At 35.1% G+C, this 27,930-nt stretch overlaps 1 protein-coding gene and 1 long non-coding RNA gene across 2 annotated transcripts in view; one reads left to right on the top strand and one right to left on the bottom strand.

The window, feature by feature from the left end:
* LOC138317343 (uncharacterized) overlaps window positions 1–27,930 on the top strand; it is a 471,671-nt gene that overhangs the window by 47,329 nt on the left and 396,412 nt on the right. The window lies entirely within an intron of this gene.
* The window catches only part of LOC138317341 (uncharacterized), an 82,184-nt gene that overhangs the window by 27,492 nt on the left and 26,762 nt on the right, over window positions 1–27,930 (bottom strand). Inside the window, exons 3-4 of the long non-coding RNA XR_011207758.1 lie at window positions 20,218–20,321; window positions 11,710–12,671 (exon numbers count right to left, since the gene is read on the bottom strand). This is a non-coding gene — a long non-coding RNA (uncharacterized lncRNA). The remainder of the gene's footprint in view (window positions 1–11,709; window positions 12,672–20,217; window positions 20,322–27,930) is intronic.

Below are 27,930 nucleotides of genomic sequence, written 5' to 3'. Positions count from 1 at the left end.
ATATATCATTCATCTTCCTCAAAAACTATCAAAGATAAAGAGATTATTTCTTTTCAATTATCAGGGTATTATTTTTGTAAATCATGAATTCTTCAAATGTTTAGTCACCAGAGAGATCAAAAACAGAATGTAGAATATCAAACACTTTTTAAACCATCTGGTCACCTCAATTCAAAGGACACCTTGACCACTTGGACATATAGCAACCTAGAGCTGGGTGCTAGTGAAGGTGGTAGGATGTCAGGATTCTTGACCACATAGGCACCGAAGCCTGGAGACGGAAGGCTATAGTTGTAGATATAATGCCAGACACCTTCAACAGACAGCGGAACAAAGGTGTGGCTAGTGATAGTACGTCAGACTCCAAAGTTGGAGAGCTAATAGTAGTATGTCCTCTTCTAGTGACTACGTCTGAGTTCGGTGTCACTCAATTAAGCATGATTAATTTATCATACCAAATTCAATGAAAATAAGAATTTCTAAATTAGATTTTTTTTTTTTTTTTTTTTTTTTTTTAAATTTTCTCATGAAAAACGTCATCAGGATATTGGTAATAGATCACAAAATGATCCACTATTGCTTTATTTATAAATTGCTTATACCTTTTATGGAATGATCATATTTTTGTCAGTCAAGGTTTTGTATGTAGTCACAATTCCAGTGCAAAAGTAAATAGGAGAAGCAAGCACATTTCGACAACAGCTAGCAGACTGAATAGTAACGAGACAAGAAAGTAGAAAATTAGATCTACAAAAATAATTCACGTGGCCATCAGCGATGTCCTTATTCTGCACTTACCTTGTTGGTGCTAAATTCAGATCGTCAAACCTAACTCCAAACGTTTTATGCTTCAGAACATAATATACGTCATTTTGTGAGTCCCTCTCGAAGCGTACAACAGATATCCTGCTGACTTGTGTTGCAGCTTCCCTGCCCTCTCTATTACATAATACACACTCTTTTTCCATCCCAGACAAAATTACAGCCAAAGCAAACGCTGTATAGACCCAGACCTAGCCAAGTTACGTAATAACGAATGCAAGCTTCATTGGCTCGGTGGTAGTCCCAAGTCATCATTGTGTCTGTAGTTAACAGAAATAATCCATTACCATCAGCCAGTCTCCCAGCCGATCCCGCTATAGGAGCAAACATTTCTCCTTACCGCTTTTTCACCGTAACAAAATATTTGTAAAAACTGGGAATGTTGCATCGGCAAAAACTGGAATTACATTTGACAAGTCCTCGCTGTCTTCATTGTTTTACTTCATAATGCAGCCTACTGGTTTCAGAGGCTGCTTACTTCATTCCTAACATTCTTTTGGGCAGAAAATGTGTTGTGAATGCCTCAACCAAAAATCAAAATTTTAAATGATTATTTAATTTTTTAAACATGATCACTAACTCACTACATTTTTTGAAAACTCTTAAGTTAACCAAAATCACCTGCAATTTTTTTTTTTTTTTTTTTAAATTTTTAGATTATCATCAAAGTAATTCATCTCTGATGTTTTTGAAAACAAGCTTGTCATTTACAACGATTCACCAACAATAGAATTGACACTGTTGATTGCTTATAAATTGGGATAATGCTACATTGCTTATTGGAATATAATTTATGTGATAACATGAAATTTGAAGTCACTGCATATTTACTGGAATCATCGACGTGTTAAATCTTTAACCATTGTGAAAAGATAAAAGTCACGTTTTGGAAACAGACATATCTAATCTATTGGAAAATGTCTTTTTTCATCATAATCATTATATTTAGGTTTCTGAGAAATTACTAACTTTAGACTTTCCAGAGAATTTTTAAAAAGTATTGATCTGTATGGATTATATGGGGGGAAAATATTGGCTTTTATCCGATGTAATTGTGGTGGGTTTGGTATAGAGTGTATCTTATGTTTAACTAACACATTTTTATAAGACTGTAATACTTCTTTTCACTTCCAATTATAGATATGCAAATCACAGGTATATGATGTAGTAATATGACTAGAATAATAGACATTGTCTCAAGGCAAAACGTACAGTTAAACCTGTCTACAACAACCATGCAGGAGATCTGATGAAACAAGTGGTCTTTATACAGAGGTGGTCATATCAAAGTGGTCTCTATACAGAGGTGGTCATATCAAAATGGTCTTTATGTAGAGGTGGTCATATCAAAGTGGTCTTTATACAGAGGTGGTCATATCAAAATGGTCTTTATACGGAGGTGGTCATATCAAAGTGGTCTTTATGTAGAGGTGGTCGTATCAAAGTGGTTGATATTTAGAGGTGGTCGTATCAAAGTGGTTGATATTTAGAGGTGGTCGTATCAAAGTGGTTGATATAGAGGTGGGCAGACATGAAAGTGGTCGATATATAGAGTTTGACATATATGAAAGTGGTCAATATATAGAGAATTATTAAGGAAATGCTCGTTAAATTGAGGTGATCACATCAATTTAAATTTCTGTGAAGTAGTTTAAAGACACACTGGAAGCTCATTAAGACACTACAAGACACACTGGAAGCTCATTAAATTGAGGTGATCACATCAATTTAAATTTCTGTGAAGTAGTTTAAAGACACACTGGAAGCTCATTAAGACACTACAAGACACATTGGAAGCTCATTAAGACACTAAAATGACACACTGGAAGCTCATTAAGACACACTGGAAGCTCATTAAGACACTAAAAGACACAAAGACACACTGGAAGCTCATTAAGACACACTGGAAGCTCATTAAGACACTAAAAGACACAGTGGAAGATCATTAAGACACTGGAAGCTCATTAAGACACTAAAAGACACAGTGGAAGCTCATTAAGACACTAAAAGACACACTGGAAGCTCAATAAGACACTAAAAGACACTGGAAGCTCATTAAGACATTTCAGATTTTGCAGGAAGATACATGTTTTGCATTACAATAAAAACATATAACAGCTCCACAAATTTTAAGTGTCTTTTTTTTGCCTCATGATTTTTTGTAAAAGTTGCGAGTTCTTAAACCTAAGAAGCAAACAACATAAACTTCTCTACTAAAATCAAACATAGGGACCTATTTATAAATCTGGAGCATAAATATAGTCTCTTGAAATTGTGTAGAAATTCTAGATTTTCGCTAGAGGTTAAGAAAAATTACATCTTTTATCTCCAATAAAAATGGTCTTGTCTTGGTTATAAAAAGAACAGAACAATAATGTGTGTATTTATTGTATCAGACATCAAGATGTCAGATCATTGTCTGACATTCCTTCTCAGGAGATTTATTTTACAGAGGTTTTTACTGTGAGAAATAAAAAGTTCTGAATTTCCTCGGCAGTGAAGGTCAGCACTACTTCTAGGTACATAGCCTTAGTTACCGTCTAATGATGTCACTGAAGCCACGAGATCAGGTACAGGGTGTCGGGGAAACCTGCTTCACTCGCATTGGCAGTGCTGTGTCTCTACTTAGTAGTGTTCAACAGTGTGTTTCAGTGAGACAGTACTATAATGTGACTGGACTGGCCGTCACTACACTCTGGAACAATCACTACACTTACTTGTATCTTCTTGAAAACAAATCTTATCAACTAATAAATCCCCTCCTAAAACCCATGCATTTTTTCTTATATTAAAAAAAAAAATAAAAAAAAAATAATAATAAAACTTTTCACTTAGTCATTATCACACATAAACCACAGCTGTAAATTAAAATTCAATAAAATTGTGTCTTGGACATTTCACTAACATCTTGTATGTTTTTTATTGAACCCCAATGCAAGTGGCAATTTACTCATATCTAGGACAACATCTAACTAACTAAATGTCACACGGCAAATTTCACTCACATATTTTCCAACTTCAGAAGCAGTTATATATTTAATTTACAAAAAATTATGAAAATAGACATTTTTAATCACATATAAACTGTCAAAGTTTAGAATAATTGACTGTTAAAGATTACTTAGGTTAATAGTCACCTGGCTCATTACACATGTTCATATTTTATAGCCTTCAGTGTATCGACCTGATGTTGACTGCTTTTTCAAACAGATATAATTGACTGTGAAATTCCATCCCCTATCTGGTTGAGATCAAGGAAAGCCGTACAGAACTTCTACCTAATTGTACATGAAGAGATACTCTGCAAAAGTCTGCTTTCTAAATCCCTCTGGTTTAGCGATTTGACAAACCGTACAAGCGCATGGCCGTCGGCTATGTATGAAACAGCCACTTAGATTAACATATCAATACCTTTTTATATATACTTTCTCCTTCGATCTCCCATACCGCTGTCTGGTGAGCGCGACCTAACTGATCTTTGTAACAGCCAGGCTCATCTGTCAGGCCAAAGCCACCCCTATTTTAGCGCTTGCATACTGTAAATTTGCCAGTTGGTTACACAAGTTATTGCCAACATGTTTTTCTAATGCATGTGGTGTTTTGTCATATTGCCAGTGTTAATGATAAAAATTACTCCTCCTTCCAGTCTCAACGTTTTCTTTCCCTTTTTTTATAAAAAGATTAGTCACTTGACCACATCTTGGTTTTTTTTAACCAATATTGCAGACATGTTTGCTAATTTTTTCTCACAAAGTAGAACATAATTGAAGCATCTAATTCTGTGGGTCACAGAACTAACAAAGCAAGCTTACCAGATAATGCTTGACCAGCTGAATCTGTGATGTATCAGTGACAAATAAGAATTGGTGTTGTAACCACTTTCAAAATCTGTTTTGTACACAGCAACTCTGTCTATTTCATATCATTAATTTTTATGCATACATTTGTAGGTCTGTTATGCTAACTTGAAATGTCAAGGCATACTCAGCAATATCATATTGAAGTATCGGTTGACATCTTTTTTAGATATTGTTTAAGTGTTTATCTCCTAAAATCTATCCACATGGTAGGGACATACATTATAGTCTTGTAGAGAAGGGACACAACACATACCTGTAGCCCTATTGGGACTACATGGGGACAAAACACATACCTGTAGTCCTATTGGGACTACATGGGGACAAAACACATAAATATAGTCCTATTGGGACTCCAGAGGGACACAACACATAAATATAGTCCTATTGGGACTCCAGAGGGACACAACACATAAATATAGTCCTAGTGGGACTACAGGAGGGACACAACACATTACTATAGTCCTATTGGGACTACAGAAGGGACAAAGTACATAAATATAGTCCCATTGGGACAACAGGGGACACAACACATAACTATAGGCCTATTGGGACTACAGGGGACACAACACATAACTATAGTCCTATTGGGACTACAGGGGGACACAACACATAAATATAGTCCTATTGGGACTCCAGAGGGACACAACACATAAATATAGTCCTAGTAGGACTACAGGAGGGACACAACACATAAATATAGTCCTATTGGGACTACAGAAGGTACAAAGTACATAAATATAGTCCTATTGGGACTACAGAGGGACACAACACATAACTATAGTCCTATTGGGACTACAGGAGAGATAAAATAGTTTTATAGCTTAGAAGGGAGGAAAGGGTTTGGGGTTCGGGCAAAACACATAACAAGAGTTCCCTTAAGGTACTACAGGGATGACATAACATACAACTAAAATTCTCTAGGAACTGGGGGAGGGGGTACATTGGTCAATATTAAAATTGCTAAAAAAACAAAAACATTTTAAACATAAAATTACAGACTTATAAAAAAACTGATTTTTGTATCAGGCATGTTTTGATCATAAGATACATAAGTTTTAAATCTCCTTTAAGGCTTATAACATTGTTTAAAGAAATTAAAATAGAATTTTTTCTACTTATTTAAAGAAATTAAAATAGAATTTTTTCTACTTATATCGTTGGCAGACTATCCCTTCGTCTAAGTTGGATGCTTGGTCCTATCCTGAAATTGACGGCGGGAGTAGAACATACCTGTGTGACAAAGATGTCGTAGAGAGAGAGACCATCACTTCATTCTTACTTTTATGTCCATCTGTATCTACGTCCTCAGTAAACTTTATCTGGTATCAGTTAGTGACAATAATACTGAATTCCTGAGTACAGCATGGTGGTACTGATGGAGTGAAGCAGCGATGGACAACTGCCAGTGTGGTGGTTCAAATCAGTGCTACGCGGAAAACCAACTCACTCTGGGTTGTCTAGACGTTTATTTTTTTTCTATTAGGCTATGTAGATATCAGCTGCCGGAATTTTCTCTGGTTCGTCTAGACTCTTGGCGAGAGGACAATCTAAAGCATCAGACAATTAGGAGAAATCGTTATTTATTTCAGGCTTGGGGCAGACTAGCCGGGAGAAGTCGTTATTTAGGAAGGCCGGAGAGCCTGTAAGTGCTCTCAGGAGAGCTTTGGTCTGGCTGGTTGGGTCATTTGGGGAAAAATCATTGGGTGGCTGAACAATACTTTGTATCACCTTGCGCACCTCTGGACACAGTCTGCCTGGTGACCGTTGTCATAGACAACACCTTTATTGAACGACAGTGAGGTGATCGCCGGGGCCCTTGGCTAGAAATTCATACCGCCATCGAGATGATGGAATTTCTCAGTGTTAATAACCTGATGGCAGGATTTACTGTTAATAATAGGTAAAGCAATATTTCACACAAAAATGTCTTTTATTTTATGTTATCATTTTTTTACTTGTGGACTTGTTCAATGATGTCTAAGACAAAAAAACAATGTGTCTTCAGTATTTGAAAAAGTTCCTCTTCAACGATTAAATTGATGTTACTAAATTTTCATAATCACTGGAATGTAATCATGTATAGTGATTGAGACCATCATTCTTAGACCTGATATCTTAAGTTACACAAGATCATCATTATGACCTTTGACCTAAGTTACACATGACCACCATGCCTTGTGACCTAACACCTTATGACTTTCGACCTTAGTTACACAACATCACCATTATGACCTTTGACTTGAGTTACACAAGACCATCATTATGACCTCCGACCTTAGTTACCAAGACCAATATTATGACATTTGACCTTAGTCATGCAAGACCATGTGGCTTAAAATTTTGAGAACATCACTATGTGCCTTGATCTTAATAACACATGAGTGACTAAATGTCATCATTCTGACCTATGACCTTAGTTACTAGGCCTATGTCCAGATTTGACCACCCTTTAACAGCAAGGCTAATGTAAAAGCTCACAGAATAATTATACCTTAATGAATTCCAATTTATCAAAATAAAGAAAACCAAAAAAAGACAATACAGCATTGCTATATAAAGCGAGGGAAAATCAATCTATTTCTCTTTAAAGTATTTGGTTTAATTTTTATTCTGCAAAAAAAATCCAGCGAAGGCGTGATAATAAATAAGTTTTGTAACAGGCCCAGAGGGAGATATTAACTATGAACGGTCAGAAATTACCCTGAACTATGTTTAACAGCCGACTAATTGTCATCGAGGCTGGATATACAGAGCACATTCTACACTATCGGGATTTGGGTCAGTCTATAACGCCCACATGTATCAGGACAAGACGACCCAGATTCTAAGTCTAATTATTGCACATAAAATACGGTCTTTAGTGTACAAATAACTGTTATCACATTCATAAAACAGGCTTGAACTATTCAGGAAAAAAGACAGAAAATTATTCTTGTTTTAAGACCGTATAAAACAAGAAATATTTTCAATGATACCATTTTAATGCAGACCAAACTGCAAGTATGACTGAACCAGTAATATTGGGAATCAAAAAGAAAAAAATAGTAGTAACCTAAATGTTTCTCAATGTTAGTATAAATCACAAATCATGTTTGCTCATTCATAAAATCTAAAATAAAAAGTTGTATTAATGTAACTAAAGTTCCATATATAACCATTGGGTGTGTTTATTGTTTTTAAGTGGAAAAGACAGCTCACACAGGCAAGACAATAACGTGATGTTATCAATGTATGTGGTGACCATTGTCAATAATGACATTAACTTTAACGCCATTCGACAGCCCAGTGATGACGTGGTCCCTTTGAAAATGTTTCTTAACAAAAGAATTTACACCATTTTCTGTTAAAAGTACCGTAGAAAAACAATCAAAGATGGTGTGCCAGGTGGACAGGGAATATCATCTGAAAATTTTATGCCCAAATCCAACCAGATATTTTCCCACTTGGTTTGATATCGCTGTCCACTTGACAGACCCATGCAAGATTCTAGTATCCTTCAGAGAAAACAAACCCAACATCAAACACCAGTAAAAAGGCAGTAAACTTGTATGTTTCATTGTTTGACAGAGATAGTTTCTTATCAAAGATGATCATCACTTTCCTGACACAGATAAACATTGACAGTTACATTAAAAGAGGAAAAACAATATATGTTTAGAGGATTGCATAAATTTGATTGAAGTCACATCCCAACAAGACAGAATGATTGTACACAACTAATGAGTAACATCCAAGAAAACAGTTGGAAGATTGAAAACATGTTCAGTTGGAAGATTGAAAACATGTTGAGTCACATTTTTAAAACAGAAGTTGAAGACTGTGAAAATTTAGTGATAGTTCAACTGAAGACTAAAGAACAAGAAAATTATTTGACAAAAGTTGAAGAATGTGAACATTTCGTGATTAAGTTGAACTGAAGACGTAAGAACTAGAAAACTGTAAACATTAGACAAATCGAAGGAACGATTAGAAGATTGCACACATTCGATGATAGTTGCATCCCAGGGAAAGCTAGAAGATTGTACAGTTCTCCATGTGATGTAGTTCTCAACCATACAACCTACTACCTCAGCCTGCAATACAAAATCTATAAAGGTCACCCGTCAACACTGACCTTCAAAGTAAGAAAAGAGCGACCTTGAAACTAGAGCAAAGACCCAGAATGACAATTAATTAAAGATTCAGAATGAACTTTAACTAGAACAAAGATTCAGAATGACCCTGAACTAAAACAATGATCCGGAATGACCTTGAACTAGGTAAAAGATAAAGAATGATCTTAAACTAGAGTAAAGATTCAGAATGACCTTGATCTAGAGTAAAGATTCAGAATGACCTTGAACTAGATTTAAGATCTAGTTTAACCTTGAAACTAGAGAAAGATTGCCAAAAGGAAGGTGCTGATGATCTATCCAGCCACAAAACCACAAAAGACTCGCAAAGTTGAGTGTGCTGGGTGATCACTTAAAAAAAATGGTAAATTATGATTCCTATGGCAACTCAAACCCATAAAACTGCCAATTGACTTGCTGGTGCCATACCATAGCAATATCATTAATACAGCTAGAACTGACTATCATAGATGTCAAATTCTTAGTTTGTTACCATAGAAATACTTGACCATACAGCTGACCATGAGAGAGGTAGACTCGTTGCATTACCATAGCAACACATACCCATAGAACTGACCTTGTGAAGTATGATGGGGACACAAGTTCGGATCTACGGGTTAGTGTGACTTGGCAGACTTGGTTCATATTCATGAAATGGTCATTCAAACAGAGGAATGCAAAAAACGGCAACAAATCTTATCTTCATGTATATTTCACATGTTTCTAAAGAAGTACATAGAATGCCACAAAAAACTAAAACTAGACCTCTTTACTTTAGCTTAGACACAGGAACTTGTTTGTTGATTATAAAGAGAAATTTCAACACAATAAAAAGAATCCATGACAAAACTAGAAAATTAATATATTTCAAGGTTACCTTCAGAAAATGCATCCAATGACATCAACTTATGTAACATTTTGATCCTTGTAACATTTTGATCCTGTATGCAATAAAAATTTAGACTCACTTACCAAGCAATTGCACAAACAAATCTTGATCATATTTTGGATTTTTTTTTTTATTTGTAAAAATCAAGGCTTACTGCTAGCACTATTCAACACAAACTTCAATCTGTGATGCCCGATAGGTTTGTCAGGGGAATTAACTCTGTATAGCCTGTTCCACAAGAAGGTCATGTTAAACGAAAAGTTTGATTTCATTGAAAGACTCGACTACCAGTGGAAAGAATTCTTATAAAAAAAGCCAATCCATCTTCGGGGGAAATATCCAAACGCGATATGAAAGTTCTAAGGTCACTTCTTATACAAACTTTTCTAGATGCCACTGTTTTTGAGAGCATTGAATTATTCTTAGCCAATAGTTTCAAGTTATCAAGTGTCTATCAAGTTTTTTTTTAAAGTTTTTATATAATCAGAAAATTTCAATCAAAAATGAAATTCAACATTAACTCTGACATTGATTGATTGTTTGGTGATATCACTCTAAACAGAATACACAAAAACGAAAATATCTAGGCCATATCATCATGGTGAAAACATATCGGAATGTTTCCGAAAATGTTTCCATTGTAAGTTTGGTTCATCTGTTAAAAGCGACATTTCCAAAAAGTAATTTTTCCAGAAACCTATCGCATATATTATGTATTGGATATACATGTCCTTGATGCTATTGTTGAAATGCTGGAGCCCTCTATATCATCACTCAGGGATATTACACGAACAATTTAATCTTGTAAAATAACTTGTCAAAATATAATCTCAAGAAATTGAAAGTATGTGTTAGCTCCGAAAATTGGTCTGTCAAAGAATATGAATAACAATATCTGTGATATTTTCTTCACAACAATGGTGTTGGCTTTGTTGTCTAGACGGTCCGCTCAAACGGCGGTAAATTAACCAATTACAGATACTGATATGTAAATTGACAATCTTTGGTTTTTTTTTGTGTCCTTTGATCCTAACCTTCCGTTTAACTTGCCACAATAATCACTTTCTGATGTACTAACACTGGTAGACAAAAATGCCCTGAAACAATGTTGATATATGTAGAATGATTTGTCAAACCATTGATTTGTAAATGACTACAAATTTCAGATCTTGATCATAATTTTGCAACATCTAATTTTTGAAATATTTCCGATATTGACTTAGGAAAGATCTAAATCCATTTTTTTCCTGACATTGATATAACCATTTATCAGTGAATTCTAAGCTTGACTTTCCTAGAAATTTAAACACAAATTTTTTAGTCCTAATTATAATATATAAATCATTATCTTTGGAATATAAGTATAGAAATTTATTATAGATTATTTCTACATTAACATTTTTAAATGTGGACTTTTTCCTCAATAGTTTTTTTAGCCTTCATCAGGTGTCCACACATAATTCATCATAGATTATTTCTACATTAACATTTTTAAATGTGGACTTTTTTCCTCAATAGTTTTTTTAAGCCTTCATCAGGTGCCCACATACATTATTCACCATAGATTATTTCTACATTAACATTTTTAAATGTGGACTTTTTTCCTCAATAGTTTTTTAAAGCCTTCATCAGGTGCCCACACACATTATTCATCATACATTATATCTACATTAACATTTTTAAATGTGGACTTTTTTTCCTCGATAGTTTTTTTAGCCTTCATCAGGTGCCCACATGCATTATCAGGAAAAGAATGATCAGAAACTATGACTATAAACTACAGTCATCAAATTCTAAAGTACAATCTGTTCAGCAGTTAATTAACACAGTCTTTGATGATTAAAATAGAACCAAAAGGACAATTAAGCAAAATCTGAAAAACCATCATGCTGAAGTCTTGATGTCTTAAGTCTACAATGTGGGAGAATGATAACCAAAGATATGGAGAAAAAAAATAAAGAAAGAAATAAAAAAGAAAGGGGTCGTTTTTTAATGGGATCATTAGATTCCTAAAACAAGTACTTACCAAATATAGTGCTTGTTCCAACTTTCTTTCTTGTTTCAGCATTGCTTTGATCTCCAACTCTTCAGCCAAACCTCCTAAAAGGCTAAATTCATTAGCCAAGCCTCCTAGAAGGCTAAATTCTTGAGCCAAACTTCCTAGAAGGTTAGATGCTTTGTAACTCCTATTGTTCTTGTCCAAAATATCATCAGGACTGTAACTTTTCAAATCTCTGCTCGGTCCCAATGTCTCAACAGTTTATATACCGTTGGAAAAATCTGTCTACTTCACAAAGGAACAGTTCGCATACAATACAAGTATCAAGCATTATGTTGCTAAGTCCAGTCGTTTTCAAAATAGATTGACAACAAATCCTGTTTTAATTGCATCCTGAAACTGTCCAGTGTTCCGTGAAAATAATTGTCTGAGAATTTTCCTTTCGATGTCTCCGGGATTTCTACATGTACTTTTACTATCCCAGTCTGAGGAGTCAACATGTAACTTTTAAAGAAACTTTGACGAAGTGGGTCTAATTGAAGTGTAGGACTTAAAACTTCATCAAAGTGTTCATTGCAAAGCGGAATGCAAATTCCAAATACCTGAATATTCAGTGTCTGTTTTTGCAATATTAATTCAACTTATGGAGTTCTGTTCCTAAAGACGTCCACCATGAAAAGCCACTAGTCAGGCCTTTTTCACATCTCTCATATTTTTTCATGAAATTTGATTGTTGATTTCTTTATCTTTGTTGATTTTTTTGTCTTCTGTGTATCTTAATGTTTTTAAATTATGATATCGTCAGAATCTTGTGTCAGATCCACTTTATCCTCCATTTAAGGAATTCATATGTTTGTCTTTTTATAGTTCGGAACAAATTTCACTGGTCTTTACGTAGATCCATATATCCCTAGACAGACAGAACAGGTCGTGAGCTTTTGGTTGGTCACTCAGCTATAGCCAGCACAGGATCTTGGCTTTAACCACACCTGGAAAATAATGACATTAATATTAGGATTAATATCAAACGGGATTCATAATATAATTACGGCTTTTACATTAAAATTATTAAATTTATTGTATATTTGTATCAGTAGAAATGCACCAGAACAGTTTCAAATAAATCTTATATCATATAGAATTATTATAAAGTTAAACAGCATGACATAAATAACCATCCATTATCTGTCTAGATCTGTTGAAGTGACTGCTGTTCCAAAACACCCAAATTTTATTATTCAGCCATTCTTTTGTGGGTTTTATTTCGACAAAATAAACTTAGGTGTTTTTTTTTTATCATGTTAAAAGCATTTTTATTAAATTTGGGGTAATTTTGATATTTTTCATCATTTCTTGTTTTGAGGACATCTTTAAGGCCAGTACCATAGCCTGTGGAAGAAGTCCTGAGACCTCAAATAATTTGATATCATGGTTAAATTGTCCTATGATTTACACTTTGATAACGGTGCAGGAGACACACCGTAGTCCGCTGAATCATCCTCATTTATAGTTGCCACTTCACCAGGCTCACAGCTATGTTAAACATTTAGGGATGCTGCCAACAGTTTGTTTTCTTATTTATTTTGGTATTTTATAAGAATTCACGGTATTTCTGAATCACATATCCTAATCAAACATTGCTTGAAGGTCCCATCTATAAATCAAATTAGATTTACTAGTTCCCGTTATAGGTTTTCATCATTTCATCATTTCTTTGCGAGTTTACGATTCATGTGAGCAAATTAATCCTACAATTAGAAAAATCTACATTCAGGAGAAGATAACTCTAAGTTCCCTAAACAAAATATTGACAAAGTTACTTATCAAAACACTGCACAGATATCTAGAACAAACTAATTCATTTTTTTTTTTTTTTTTTTTTCTCATATGCAAAGATTCCATCAGTGACTTTGAGAAATTCACATCATTACGGAATGCAATATCTTGATCTAACAACATGTTTGGAACTTGATCAAACTAACTACATCAGTGATACTGTTGAGAGCCTTACAAGCAATAATACCACAATTCCCCCCCCCCCTCTTTATAGATATTTTATTAGAGGCATCGTCAGATTTGAAATAAAGACACAAATGGATATTTTTCACTTCCTGTCACTCCAAGAATACTGTTGCTCTTTTATATCTAAAAGATGATAACTACAGAATAAAGTTCTATATGTTACCGAGGCATAGCTATGTCATTTTTTACATCCAGTAATCAAAAAATCCATTCATTCACACATCAACGTTTTTTATCTGCATCAGCTGTCAGTATCGTTAGAAATAATCATAAAGGCATGCAATCATAACGGAATTTTGTGTTATCAAGCATGTCTGTCCTAACCAATCACACACAATGTATTAATTAGGTCGGGAAGCCCGATATATAAAAAATATACTGATTCTACTCTTTCCTGTCTAGACTGCTTGTTTACATCATTCGTCATGGCAACCATTATTAACTCTGCTTGGAGAATTAATTTGTTATTCTTTATATTGGTTTTATTGGTCTGGTCGCCTGATAAACCCTTGGACGTATTGGATTTAATGGCTTCCTTCGTCCCATTTGCGGAGGTTGATAGCGAGTTTAAATAAAGAATGGAAATGTGATGACATTGTGAGGGCTATCGTCACCGCCTCAATGGTTTATGGCGTCACGCCATGCATTACTAATTTATCATTATCAAACCCAGGAAGAGTTTCTTGGTTTCATTGGTTTTACAAAAGCTAAAAAACTTTTTAAATATAGAAATATATTTTACCAGATTAACTATGATTTTTTTTGGCATCCGTACACCTCGTTCTTTTTTTCCACACTTTTAAAAGTGCATTAAATATTTCATGAAATAGAAACATCATCATGACAACAAACTTAACACATCAGCAGAGAAATGTAAAAGTAAATTTTCTACCCAGAATGAAGAGGATGCAGTGAATTATTCAGGTTATTAGTCTATCTGTGTTTATTAGCTCAGTGGTTAAGGTGTCTGACATTCTACCACTAACCTTTGAGTCCACTGGACCGAGATGACCAATGAAATTGACCTGTAGTTTGGCCCTAAATGACCTTGGTAGTCGATGGATGGGCCATAAAATTCAAACAAACAAAGAGATGACCAAGTTGTATTTTATTCCCCATTTAGTTATTTCAGTATCTATTCCAGCTCTTACACTGATAAGAGCGTTTGTCAAACCATGTATGTAATACAGCAGAAGTCCTAATAGCAGTTTGTAGCCAGTGCAGAAGACCATCAAGTCGTAGATAGAAGACAATTTGTCTGTGCTGTCTTATGATAAAATCAGGGATTCATACCTGGACCATCAGTATCCTGGAGCTGATTGTCTTATCGATGTGAAATCAGGTGTACAGGTCAACGACCTAGGCAGCTAGTTAGACCTAATGTGGCAGATTCACAATCAGATGATAGACTTATGGGCAGAATGTGATGATGTTTGTTCATATTTAGTACAGGATTTCCTCAATTTCTTGGCCATAAAGATCAAGTGTTCAAAATGTGAAATATTCAAACTTAAGTCAACGTACCAGTTTCAGTCCTGAGAAGATAAATGACATTGACTGAATATATTTGTTGCTACTTTTTCTCTACGAGTCTTTAAGTGATTTCTACCTATAGCTTACCAGTTCCTTTTCCTTGCCTTTTATTTTGGTAATACGTACAATCATACAATCTTTTGCTCTGAGGGTGATAAAGTGAACAAGCAACCCCCCTCCTGATTTAGCCAATACTTCAGCATGTCCCCAACTACTAAATTAATAGAAGAAATAAGGTGGTGCAACTCTGATGGTCAAGTTGACAAAAATACTGTTGTCATGAAAGCCTTCACAAATAATTTGCCTTTTTTAACTGTGACAATGCGTGAAGCCATGCCGATAAAACGCACTAGGAAAAGACTATTGAGTATGTCCCGCACATGTCAAAACATTTTTCCTTCTCCTGCAAGATTTGATTGTAACACTAAGATAGCTATGTGTACAGATATCTCACTGAATGATCGGCACAAGATGTCTAACTATATTCATCAATAAAAATTATTGCCATATCAGCCAAGCCAACACATAAAGTTACCATGTGTATGTACAGACGACATTATTACGTTATAAAATTGGTCTTAAGTTAAGTTGATTTTACAGACCAACAGAATGCTGATATCATATACTGACACACGCCGTCACAAAGTATTATTATTTTTTCGACCATATTTCATTTATAGTTGTCTTATACGGAGCTATTGAATCAGACTTGCCGCGATATCAGTCTCGCACAACGACCAAATTTGATATGAACCCCCTTAACCCTATATTAATGGTCGTGATATGAAATAAGGAAATACCTCAATGAAATTAGCTTTCCGTAGAAAACTCGTGTCACATTTCCCTGGACAGTAGCGTTTTTTCATCACACTAGTGTAACCCAATTACCTGTCTGCGTCTGTAAAGCGACTAATTTAAATGAAATGTATATAAAATCAACCCATTGCCTGCTAGTGAATTTCTGTCTAACCATTTTCAGCCATAATCTATAAATATAGGAATGCATCTATTCTCAGGAGTCTGTTAGTTTTGTAAGGCACAACTGACATTTTCTTTTTTTCTTTTTCAAAAGTAGCATTACTAACAAAAAAACTCGGAAAAAACTACGGTAAAGTACAACTCTCCTATTTTGTATTTGCATATCATAGAGTTATCTCCCTTGTGTGTAGGTATCCATTATGACGTCATTATTTCTTCGAGCGAAATGCATGTGGTTTCTCCGAAGAGTTTGAAGTTACGCTGGCAAAAACATAACGTCACAATAAATACCTAGTTTCAAGGGCAGATAACTCTGTAATATGCAAAAACAGAATAGACGTTTGGGGTACCAGAAAATGTTTGTAGGAGTATCAACTCCACTTACACCAGCATAAGAGAAACAATCATGGGAGACAAAGTCTTGGATGAAATTGGTAACGAGTGAATCGTTATCGTGATAGCTGTCTAGGTGGTTTGTTACAAATTCATTTTAATTTCTGATTTAATCTCCTCTCAGTCTGATCATGAGGTGACAAGCCTTTTATATCCTTCTCATATTGAATTATTCACCTTCGTAAAGTCTTTCGCAAAGTATAATAATGGCTCGTAAGTGTCGCATAGTGGCAATGCTTGATAATTAGTTCAACAAATGTGCAAGAGACCAATTCATTATTCGAGATTTTATATTTTATACCTCATTATTCTGAACCTCGAGATAATTATTATGATAGATATTTCATCAATAGCACCTTTATCATTCGTAAAAACAGTTTATGAGGATCGTGATTATCTTGATGTCTACGCAACACGCCCCGTACTTAATATCGTCCCTAACATAACCACAGGTTTATAATAACCGTCATGATTAAACCCTATTTTATGATTACGAAAAAACTATAATCAGAAATGGCAGGCAGTGATCTTTTTCATCGCCGTCTGCCCTTCACATATCTGGTCATCACATTCAAGAGTTATCGTGACACAGACATCACAACCAAGAGTTACTCTGACACAGACAGTGATTATGAGCAATACCGTCTAATTTCATGTCATCTATCTTGATTCATGGATGTGGTGATAAACTCGGCCAAATTAGTGCGGCCTGTCGTCCTGTCTGACGTACGGCGTCTGCCCACCGGTTACTGTTACCATAACTACCACCCAGCACAAATTGCCTACCTTACACAACACTCTGACAAACATCAAGATTGTTTGTAGAATTTTGTTCTTGATCGTGATTTTTACAAATGATTGACTTCAAAAGCATCTTTTTGTTCAGTCATAAAAAAAAGATGTTTTAATCAAAAGAAATATGGTCTGAATCAGGACACTTTCAACAAAACTAACCAAATTAAGCACAAAAATGATGACCGATACTTTTTTTCTAAATTCTATCATTATAGAACGATAATCACAGAAATGAGCAAAGGATAATGAGCTGCTAAAATTTTATTAAGAAACAAAATCACAGAAGTTAATAAATATCTGTAATATGACAGATATTTTTTTTTTACATTCTACTATAGTGATGCCTTGGTAACCATTAACAACAGGCTAGCCAGTCTGAAACTCCATTACTGGTCAGAGCTGGTAGTCAGGCAGCCACTAGGTTAGATTTGATTACTAAGTGGTCAATATCTCAGGACACTGATGGATAGCCACAAAATCAGCATGGACACTACTGAACTGACCAGGGGTTTGGGGGAAAAGATATGCTCAAAGGCAGTTTGGATGATACAAAGCTAAGACAAGTAGCTTACACTGCCAGTAGCAACATATTCTGATAGTCAGGGATACTTTTTAGGTTCAACTCAGTTAAATATATTCTAAGACCAAAAGGAAAGATATTCAAAATGACTACTATTTTCTAGCAAAATAGCAAACAACGAGTGAGATTGTAAGGGAGACAACTACGGGAGATCATATGAGGACAAATGTCAAGGTCACAAAAATAGTCATACAAAGTCGGATGTTCTCAAGATATGCCAAACGCCAAGGTACACGAGACGGTAAACTGAGGTGACAATGCTGAGAAGACGATTACCTGGTGTCTTGGAGAAACATACAGCCTGAAGTATATGAAAACTAGAATCAAGGAGACACCAATAAAAGATAGGTGTCACAGAGACACCAATAAAGTGTAGGTGTCACAGAGACACCAATAAAAGATAGGTGTCAAAGACACACCAACAACCAAAGTTATACCAATGCGGATGGATGACAACTGATTTTAGACCTTGAATGCCGAGATCATCAGCTGGAGACCAATCATAAGCTCACTTGTCAAACTAAATTCTATAACTGACAAAAAGATATTACACCATTGCTGAATGGAGAAATTCATAAAACAGACAAAACATTGTCTCCAATATATGACAGCAGAAACCATTCAAAGCTATGTTGAAATTTAAACATGAGCCACGGGTAGTGACAAATGTGACTTATCTGTGGAACGGCCTGGACTAGCTACTTTGGTAGATGTCATGAACCGTCTGGGGCAGAATAGATCTGGTCAGAAGCCTGGCTCTATGGGTATGACCCAGGACCCACGCCAGCTCAACAAGATTTAAAAAAAAAGAAAAAAAAGAAAAGAAAATCAAACCCTCCCTTGTATAGCTGTCTGGTGATGCCAAGATAAAACCAATACATCATAAGTCAATTTTGCCATGAAACAGAGGAGAATGGCAATTATGTTTAGATATGTTATCGCTATAATGCATCCTGTTGAAGAATGGCACAAACAGATATTTTAATTAATCACAGAATATCAGCCATTCTAGCCAATACTTTGAGGTCGTCTGCCTGAGAATACCCATTAATCTATGGTCCGGAGATCTAAGAACAGAAAACACGTTCAGTGTCTGCCGTTCTATTGCTAATTCCCCATTTCCTTTACAGAACATTGGCGAACCTTGCTGCGACAACTCTGCTGGTTACCGGGCGATAGCAGTAGGTAACTCTTCAAGCCTGGAGGTATTAAAATCCTATCAGAAGTTGTTGGTGAATGAATGACGAAGGTTTTCATGTGACAGCCTCTGTCTAGACAGAGCAATGAATTGCCTTCTGACTCACAAAGCTTATATAATACAAATTTACACAACTTTGGCCAGTACTGCGACTAATTCTCAACTTTTAGCCTCTGTCGTGGCTGACACTGGACTTGGGCCCCCATTATAGCCTAACTCAATTATTGTCTCCCAACGTCTGACTGGACAAAAGCTCTTTTCCTTCTAGTGCCCAGACGTTGTTTTATCACCTCGCATCCATGATCAGGGCCGGACTTGGTCAAACCTGGCATACGATCAGACCCAGGATCAGGGCACCTCGTTAGTACGAGTACTTTGCTGGCTACCATCGATGTGTCGGTGATTTGGGGAGCTGATTCTCTAGCCGAAGGCGGTAAACCTCCTTAACATTAGCACAGTCTACGCAGCTCTTTCCTTAAGTGGCATATTACTTAATTGTGGTTCCAGCTCTAGTCATTGGAAGATTTTCTCAGCATAATTTGTCAGTCTAGGGCCATTTTGTTGGCAAGATGTCTCTTTTAATGTGTGTTCTGACATCTGCTATTTCAGATAAATTCACAATACAAAAACTAGAAACCTCATATATTGGTAGTAAACACCAGTAAAACATTCCGGGAGTTTTAATTCACATTATTTTATGTTCTATATGCATCATTTATGAAAATACATTCCTTTGAAACATTTAAAACTGAAAATCAAAAGCCTTAATAATGAAATCAAAGATAATGCGTTATCACCAGTGTTTTGTCCTTCAGTTTTTGTGTGTTTTGGGATTAGTTTTCAGCTATCTCTCACTATACCAGCCTCTTCTGTTTAACATTACAATGAGCCTGGTTGTGGTACAGTATTTGTCTGCCATATCCCACTCATTTTTAAAGGTGCTAATAGCTTCCACAGAAACCATGGCAACCAACCACATAAAAATTACCAGTAAGTAATTATGTTTATTTTTTATAGTATATTAAAGGTTACTCACGTTGTAATTTGGATCCTAATTGAACTTCTTGGTGATCAACGCGAAAAATTCAGCATGTCCCATTCATTAACAGAGTCTATCTTCATTTGGAAAATTTGTACTTCCTAGAAAGAGACAAATATCAACCAAAGTTAATAATCAATGTGAGTTGATATGGATGATGATTCAAAATAAGTTAAAACATAGTTCTGATACAGCGGTCAAAAATGAAAAAATAAGTTAGGATATTGGGTCCACCGTGCCATTGAATTGTCTTTTTTTTTTTAAATGATGCTGATGTGGTGCGATGGGATAAGCTACATGCATGTTTTGCCAGGTAAATGACTTTTGTAAAAGTTTGAGTCATGTCAAGTCATAAGACAGTCATTTCTTCATCACTTATCTTCTTAAGAACTCTTTAGAAAAAATAACCGATATATCCTCTACTTTTCCATGAAATGTTAAATTTTATTTATTTATTTATTTCCTTTTTGTTGTGTAACAAGAGTGTAAGTCAGGTGTCAGATTTATGTGAAGAAGAATGTTGTAAAAGTACTAGAGTTATCTCCCCTTAGCCTGCATGGTAAAGTCTTGTTTTACGATGTGACTAGTTACATGTTAACTAAAATCCTTATATCTCTACAGAATTCTAGTAACCAAAGCACTATAAATGCTTGAACTCTTCTCAAGTCTGTCTCGACAAATTTATTACCAAATGATGATACATCTTGATGTTTGGACATTGTGTGATTTTAATTCAATGATGAGAGTGTAGCTCGCCGGTTATGGTAAATGTCAACGGCGCCTTCGGGGATACGACTTCAGACTGTGGCCAGTGATCTTATACACTATGGCACTTGATAAAATTTTCTTAGCTATTAATCCTGTATATTAGGAGAGCTCTGGGATTCTGCAGAACTTGATTTGGTTAAAACAGTAAATATCATTGTTCATAATGACACGAAAATGGCCATCAACAGACCATATGCTGAATATGATCGAGTCATTCGTCTGGCTGGAAGATAAAAACTTGAAATAGACAAACTTAACCAATGTTCGATAACATGATCCTCTGTCAGCGGAAACATTGTAATTACTATAATATATAATGTGAAAACTAGAAATGACAGGAAGATATAAATACCTCTACCTCCATACAAAATGGGGGACAGAACTCTAAGACAAACATGGTAACACAATAACAGATCTTGAAATGTCTACAAGACATTAACACCCATCTCTATAGAAATATTGGGAAAAGAAACAACATCTTTGGCCTCAATATAGGCAACATTATAACACAAACCACCCTCTATTTAATTGCTGTGGGTACAAAATTGGATATGTCACATCAGCAATATTATCGAAAACCACAAATGTCAGTGGAATGCTACAGTTACTGCTTTAAGATATGTTCGCTCCATTCCTGACTAAGTATAATATACATGTTAAAACTTAAAAGAGCTGTTAAGCCCTGGGTTTATCCCCACCAACACTCATATACATACAATTGTATCTGATCAGCTAATGTGTTACAAAATAACTCACATGCACGTTTTCTCCATTATCAAGAATTTGTAACAACATCTTTCATGCCAAAATCGCTCTTCCACAATAAGGGACACAACTCTAACAAAATTTCATATTCAATTGGATGAAAAGTAAAAAGAGCAACTTAATACATTCTAGGGATATAGCATGCTGGGTATATAGTGATTAGTACTCTCTATCTTCAAAGTGGTGTGGATGGAAATTATTCGTAATTTTCCAACATCATGAAGCTGAATGTAACCTAATATACACTTTTAACCACTTAGAGACACACGAGACAAGGTACAAGTCGTAAAATATCTTAAAACCAAGAGGTGAACAATGTTGTTGTCCGATTGTCTGCTTACAATAATTAATCTTATTTCCAAATATTTGTAATATGAGATACTATAAGACTAACATTTCCCAGAAACCCCATAAGTGGCTTGTAAAAGGAGTCGTCAAATTAATGCATGTCAAAATAATACACAAATTGATCGCCACATCGGACGCATCAGCAAGTTTTAGCCTCGTAATTAGACGAGAAATTTGGCGGAGAGAGAGTTCCATTACGTTTGCAAGTCTAGACCGGAAATCCCTAGAGCTCTAACGGTTTACACAAGTAAAAACAGCCCCGTGCTGGGGACGGTATAATGTGTAGATTTAGCCGAGGTGCCGAAGCTGGAATGGCTGGACTTGGATTGCAATCGCTTGATTTAGTCAGCCCATTATTTAATATATCGTCTATGTCACATCAGCTACATCAAAATTTGGACACATCAAAAAACATTATTCTTAACTCGATCCATCATGTCTGCTCAATCAGCTATCCTTACGCTACGGTAACCTCGTTACGAGTAGATGGCCAAATAAAGGCCTCTATCGCGTGGAAAACCCCTAGCTTCCATCAATATACACCAATCATACCGCGGGCAGATCACATAATGCTGTTTGATAACGTAACATGGGTAGCTGATTTGACGTAGATTAAACTTGATCTAGAAATAGTAACACAGGAATTACTCCGATTCACTATCATTGTCAGTTTCTATACTGATTATTTATTAATATTTCTTACTGAAAATAAAACATTTCAACTCGTGCAAAACTTCACTTCAATCATTTGAACTTTAATCACTAGATCCCCCCCCCCCCCCCAAAAAAAAAAAAAAAACTTTTACATTTAACCAAGGATATTCCTAACAATGAATTAGGTAACGCTGAAATGTCTAACCGCCCTGTACTGTATAATGCTATTGAAAACAATATTACCTAGATTTGCTTTTATTCCTTGTCTATGTCTGGCCTACAGGTATAGTATCACAAATGTGACGAACATTTAACTTTTAATGATCAAGCAAACGAACTTGACAATAAATCACCTAGACCCTATGATTACTAATGCCCCTACCCAACTCTGACCGTTGTCCAAAACTGCATGGCCAGGATCTCTCTATCAGCTCATACAGGTTTCACAAACCAGACAGTCACACCTGACCGATCACGACAACACTGCTGAAATGTGGGCGGTTACCATCTATTAAATCATAAAGATAAACACCTGTCCACACCAAAACTCCAGCTACCTGTTCAATAAAAGTTCCCCGTAACTCTAAAAATGCGTACCTGTATCTCACCTGTGAGGAGGTCTCGAGTTTCAATGTTCCACCGGCGAAGTGTTGAGTTATCGGTAGTTGTCGAGACATAAGCAAATCAATCAAACTCTGAATTGATCGAGCTGATGGACAGACGACATAATACTGACATTTTTTAACACGTTTACGCAGTGTCTGGGTCACACAGTGTGGGGCTACGTAGGATAATTTACCCGTCACACATCACAAACAAATTAACACAAATCCGACCATAAATTAACCACTGTCTACATAACTTATCTACAACAAACATCGGATGCGTAACATAAAAGCCAGAATTTGAAAATTAAAAATTTCTACTCGATAAACTTTCGCTGTCTGGCAAAGTCCCATGGTATTATACAAGTTCAATAACGCGACTCACCTCAAGGCCATAGTCAGCACACAATCAGCTTCACTCTTAGTGAAAAAACGGAACAAACAAGGCCTTCACAACTTTCTAATCAAATACGGCTGTTTTTGCTAACATCCATTTGATTATGATCTAAGACAATATTGAAAAAATTTGAGAATTAATTCAGATTTAGAAATGCTGAACTGAAGAACTCGGATGCATTAAGCTACCAAGTCTGAACAGTTTGTTGAATAGTAGACGTTTATGTATTAGCATATAGGTAACTACTCTCATTATCGACAGTCTATACTTGTATGTGTGTACTTGCTAAGGACACCCGTGGGACATCAGACAATCATTGTGTGGTTAAGTTATTCAAGAATATTACTTCGTGACAGCTGGATTATATTTTAAATTGTATGGTGTCGTGTTTACTTTTTGTCTATTTCACAGATGACTCTTGTACAGAAGCAATAATTCAAAAAAGTAAAATTTGCAATTTTTTTCTTTCTCTCTCTAAGTTGACATTTTTTGCTCCTTACCTAACTTAAATTTTAAATTAGATACAAAATATTCAAAAGCAAGAAATCCATGACCAAAATTGAAAAAATGTTTGTTATGATAAGTCAAACCCTGTCACGATTCTATAAATGTGTGACATCATCGCAGACACACTAATGGACCGTAGAGATCAATCCAATGTCAACGGCCGATTCATTTTGTATTTTTTCTTCCGCAATCTCATCTAACTTCATAATTACATATCCCGTAATTCCAAAAGTATATTTTGCATCATTATATGTAATATATTCCTCGATTGTTATTGTTATATCGATCATTGCCTATATGAATTAATACCTATGTGTCTAACTCGTCTGGGCCTCCTGTCATAACACAATACCGAGATTCATGAATTATTCTGCGGTGCTCATCAGATGGCCAGACAGGGCTATACAAACCTGTTTATAACTACATATCTATTTTATTTAGCCACTGTGGTCTACGATATCATCATGACAAACACGTGATGAAGTACCTGTCGGCAGCCACGACACGATTGATATGGCGGCCCGAAACCAAGAATAGATCGTCATGCGCATGGAGCATGCCAGAGACAACAACAAGACAGAAATTCTTTCATTTTTAAACCATTCATCAATTTACGATTTTCTACGACATGAAAAAGTTCCAATATGTGTGAGTAAAGAAATATCGAACTAATCGATTGTTTTGTGGTCAATCTCCACCATCAATTTCTCGCAGTGAATCACGCGATTATAACCAATGTCTGGGGACCAACAAATTTTTTTTTTAGCAGCATAATTTGTTATACAGATATAACATTTTACAGAAACCTCAACACTGATGAGGGATTGGAAATGATGAAGTTATAACCGGAATTTGTTAAAAGAATATTCTGTTCACTATAGTTCGAAATCATGTTGTTTTGGAGCATATAATTCATAAAAACAACTTTTTTTCCAACCGATTCGAAAAGAAACTTTATAAATGGCAGATATACTTTTGACACATTTGGTCTCCAGATAATGAATCAGGTGATACAATTAAAAAGACTAACCTCACACAGTGTAGGAACAAAGAACTTTGTCCTTCAGTTCTGATTGTCTGCTTTTTAATTCCATATGCTCCTTAAGTCTAAGAATTCGAATGAAAGGCGATTTTGAAATTCTTTGAAAAATTGGCCGCAGACTCTAGTGATAACTTTAATACTGCCATTGATCCGAGGTGTCTGAGAGAGGCAATCGTCAGACACTTTAAACGTCAATGGCACTTGACCAGGATATATTTACTTAGGTATTCACTGGATACAGAAAATGTCATTCAAACAGCTTTATGCTGAAAACACTCAATAACAGCAAATGAAATATCACTTAAGTGAAAGTATTTTTTTTTTTTTTTTTTTTTTTCAAAGAAGACCTTCACAGAAAAGGATTTTTTTAATTCAGTATTAGTAATTAATCACTCAATCTAGAATATTTTGATAATTTAATAATAAAAAAATGTAATCAGAAGTGTTTTTAAATCAAAATGCACGTCACTGTCATGTTATGAAAATTCAATATTTCATGATTCTTGTAAATGTGAATTTCTCCAGTAGAAAAATATCTAGATATAGATTTCAAGCAATACACTTAAGATTTCCGTTATCACATTTGAATTTTAACTACAGTTGACATCTATATATATATATATGCTTATGTCATAGAGTAATGACTCATGCAAATGTGCACAAAACTTATATTGTACACATCTGGTGCAGGCTGCCGTCTGGTATCCTAAACACTCGTCAAGGAACATTACGTTTCACATCAGATCCAAGGCAGATCTTTCAGAGATCCAACAAAAGTTTTGGTATAAAATTCCCCATTATTTTCTTCTTCATCATATCAATATATATGTGAAATACATACTATATTATATGTAGTATATATTAAACTTTTAAAAATAATTGTATCATAATTAATACATACAAAAGGTCCAAAAGCAATTGTATTGCCGACTTCTGAATGATTTCTTCTATTTTATTTTATTTTTCCAATCTAAAGATAACTAATTTATCTTAATAATAGATAAATTTCAAAACAACTGGATGGATTTGAGAAATGCTGATTACCAAAGAGAAGTTAATTTTTTCATTTTCTTGAATTAAATGGATTTTTTTTAAATTTTTTTTTTCAAATTTTCAATGGGGTTGAGCAAGGCTCTCCAATTTTAGTTATCATCTTTCATGACAAAAACTTTCTATTAGATTTATTTCCTATTTCCTTTTTAGCTATTACCAAATTTTGATAACAGCAACCCACCATGACTTCCTGATCAGCACGTACAGTTGATAAATGTCACGCCTAAACTAACGAGGATACAAGGTCAAAGGTTATCACAGAAGTTCTGATAAGACTGGGATCAACAACTTTGTTATCTTCATAATGATACGGAAATCTTTATCATTCATACAATTTCCACCAATGAGAGAGCAGCCTCTGACCGAGATAGCCAATCAGTTGCAAGATCTGGTACTTCTACTAAAATCTGGATCTCTTAAACTGTTAAAAGTTTTCATGGACTATTAAAGTAATAAATTCTAACTAAGAGGTAAATTCAAAGAAGATTTAAGAGATTAGATACTGTAGACAGAAATGTGTTGAATTACGATTTACAGTGAAACACAAACCAATAGGACAAACTACTCTAATATTGCAATTAAATTTCACTATCAATTATTTTCTCCAAAATGTTTAATTCCTTTTATAGACTATTTGATAATGATGTGAATAAATTTTTGTGGCTTATTACTGAAACAGAAATAAGCAATACCGTTTTTGTCATTTATGAAGTCTGACAGGAGCTGCTGTAGCCCTTACAATAGGGCCTGCTTCCACGATTCTTTTTGGAATAATTTGCTGGGGTACGTAAAGTAAAAAAATTCAACCAATACTTACACATCAACTGATCATCAAAACATATTTCAATGTTAAATCATTTTCATATCCGATTCTGAAATGTCAATGATTGGCAGGTTAAGTGGAAGGTGCTTATGAAATGTCAATGGTAGGTATTTGTTGGGCTTTAAGGCCGACGGTTCAGACAGTGCGATCAAGCGTTGATTAGGTGTTCCAGACAAGCTACCTGAGTGACAGAAAGGACACACATGAATACTCCTGGCGTACCAGACTATACAGGTGTGTATTGATCATAGACGGCTGGAAACTAGGCCGAGGTAAGCACTTCAGTCTAATGTATACACATGTACGTCTACTCACCTTATCAAATAAATGTCTGGTTAACTTATGCCAGATCTCTAGTTTAACTATGCCATGTTTCCAATCAATTTATGCAAAGATTCTAACTTATGCCATGTCTTAAGTCAATTTATGCCGAGGTAAGCACTTCAGACTAATGTATACACATGTACGTCTAGTCACCTTATCAAATAAATGTCTGGTTAACTTATGCCAGATCTCTAGTTTAACTATGCCATGTCCAATCAATTTATGCAAAGATTCTAACTTATGCCATGTATTAAGTCAATTTATGCTAAGGTAAGCACTTCAGTCTAATGTATACACATGTACGTCTAGTCACCTTATCAAATAAATGTCTGGTTAACTTATGCCAGATCTCTAGTTTAACTATGCCATGTCCAATCAATTTATGCAAAGATTCTAACTTATGCCATGTATTAAGTCAATTTAT

Source organism: Argopecten irradians, chromosome 3 (genome assembly GCF_041381155.1).
Source record: "Argopecten irradians isolate NY chromosome 3, Ai_NY, whole genome shotgun sequence".
In the NCBI taxonomy this organism is placed as follows: Eukaryota; Metazoa; Mollusca; class Bivalvia; order Pectinida; family Pectinidae; genus Argopecten; species Argopecten irradians.
The sequence above is the reverse complement of the archived record's forward strand: the minus strand, read 5'-3'. Positions and strand labels throughout refer to the sequence as shown.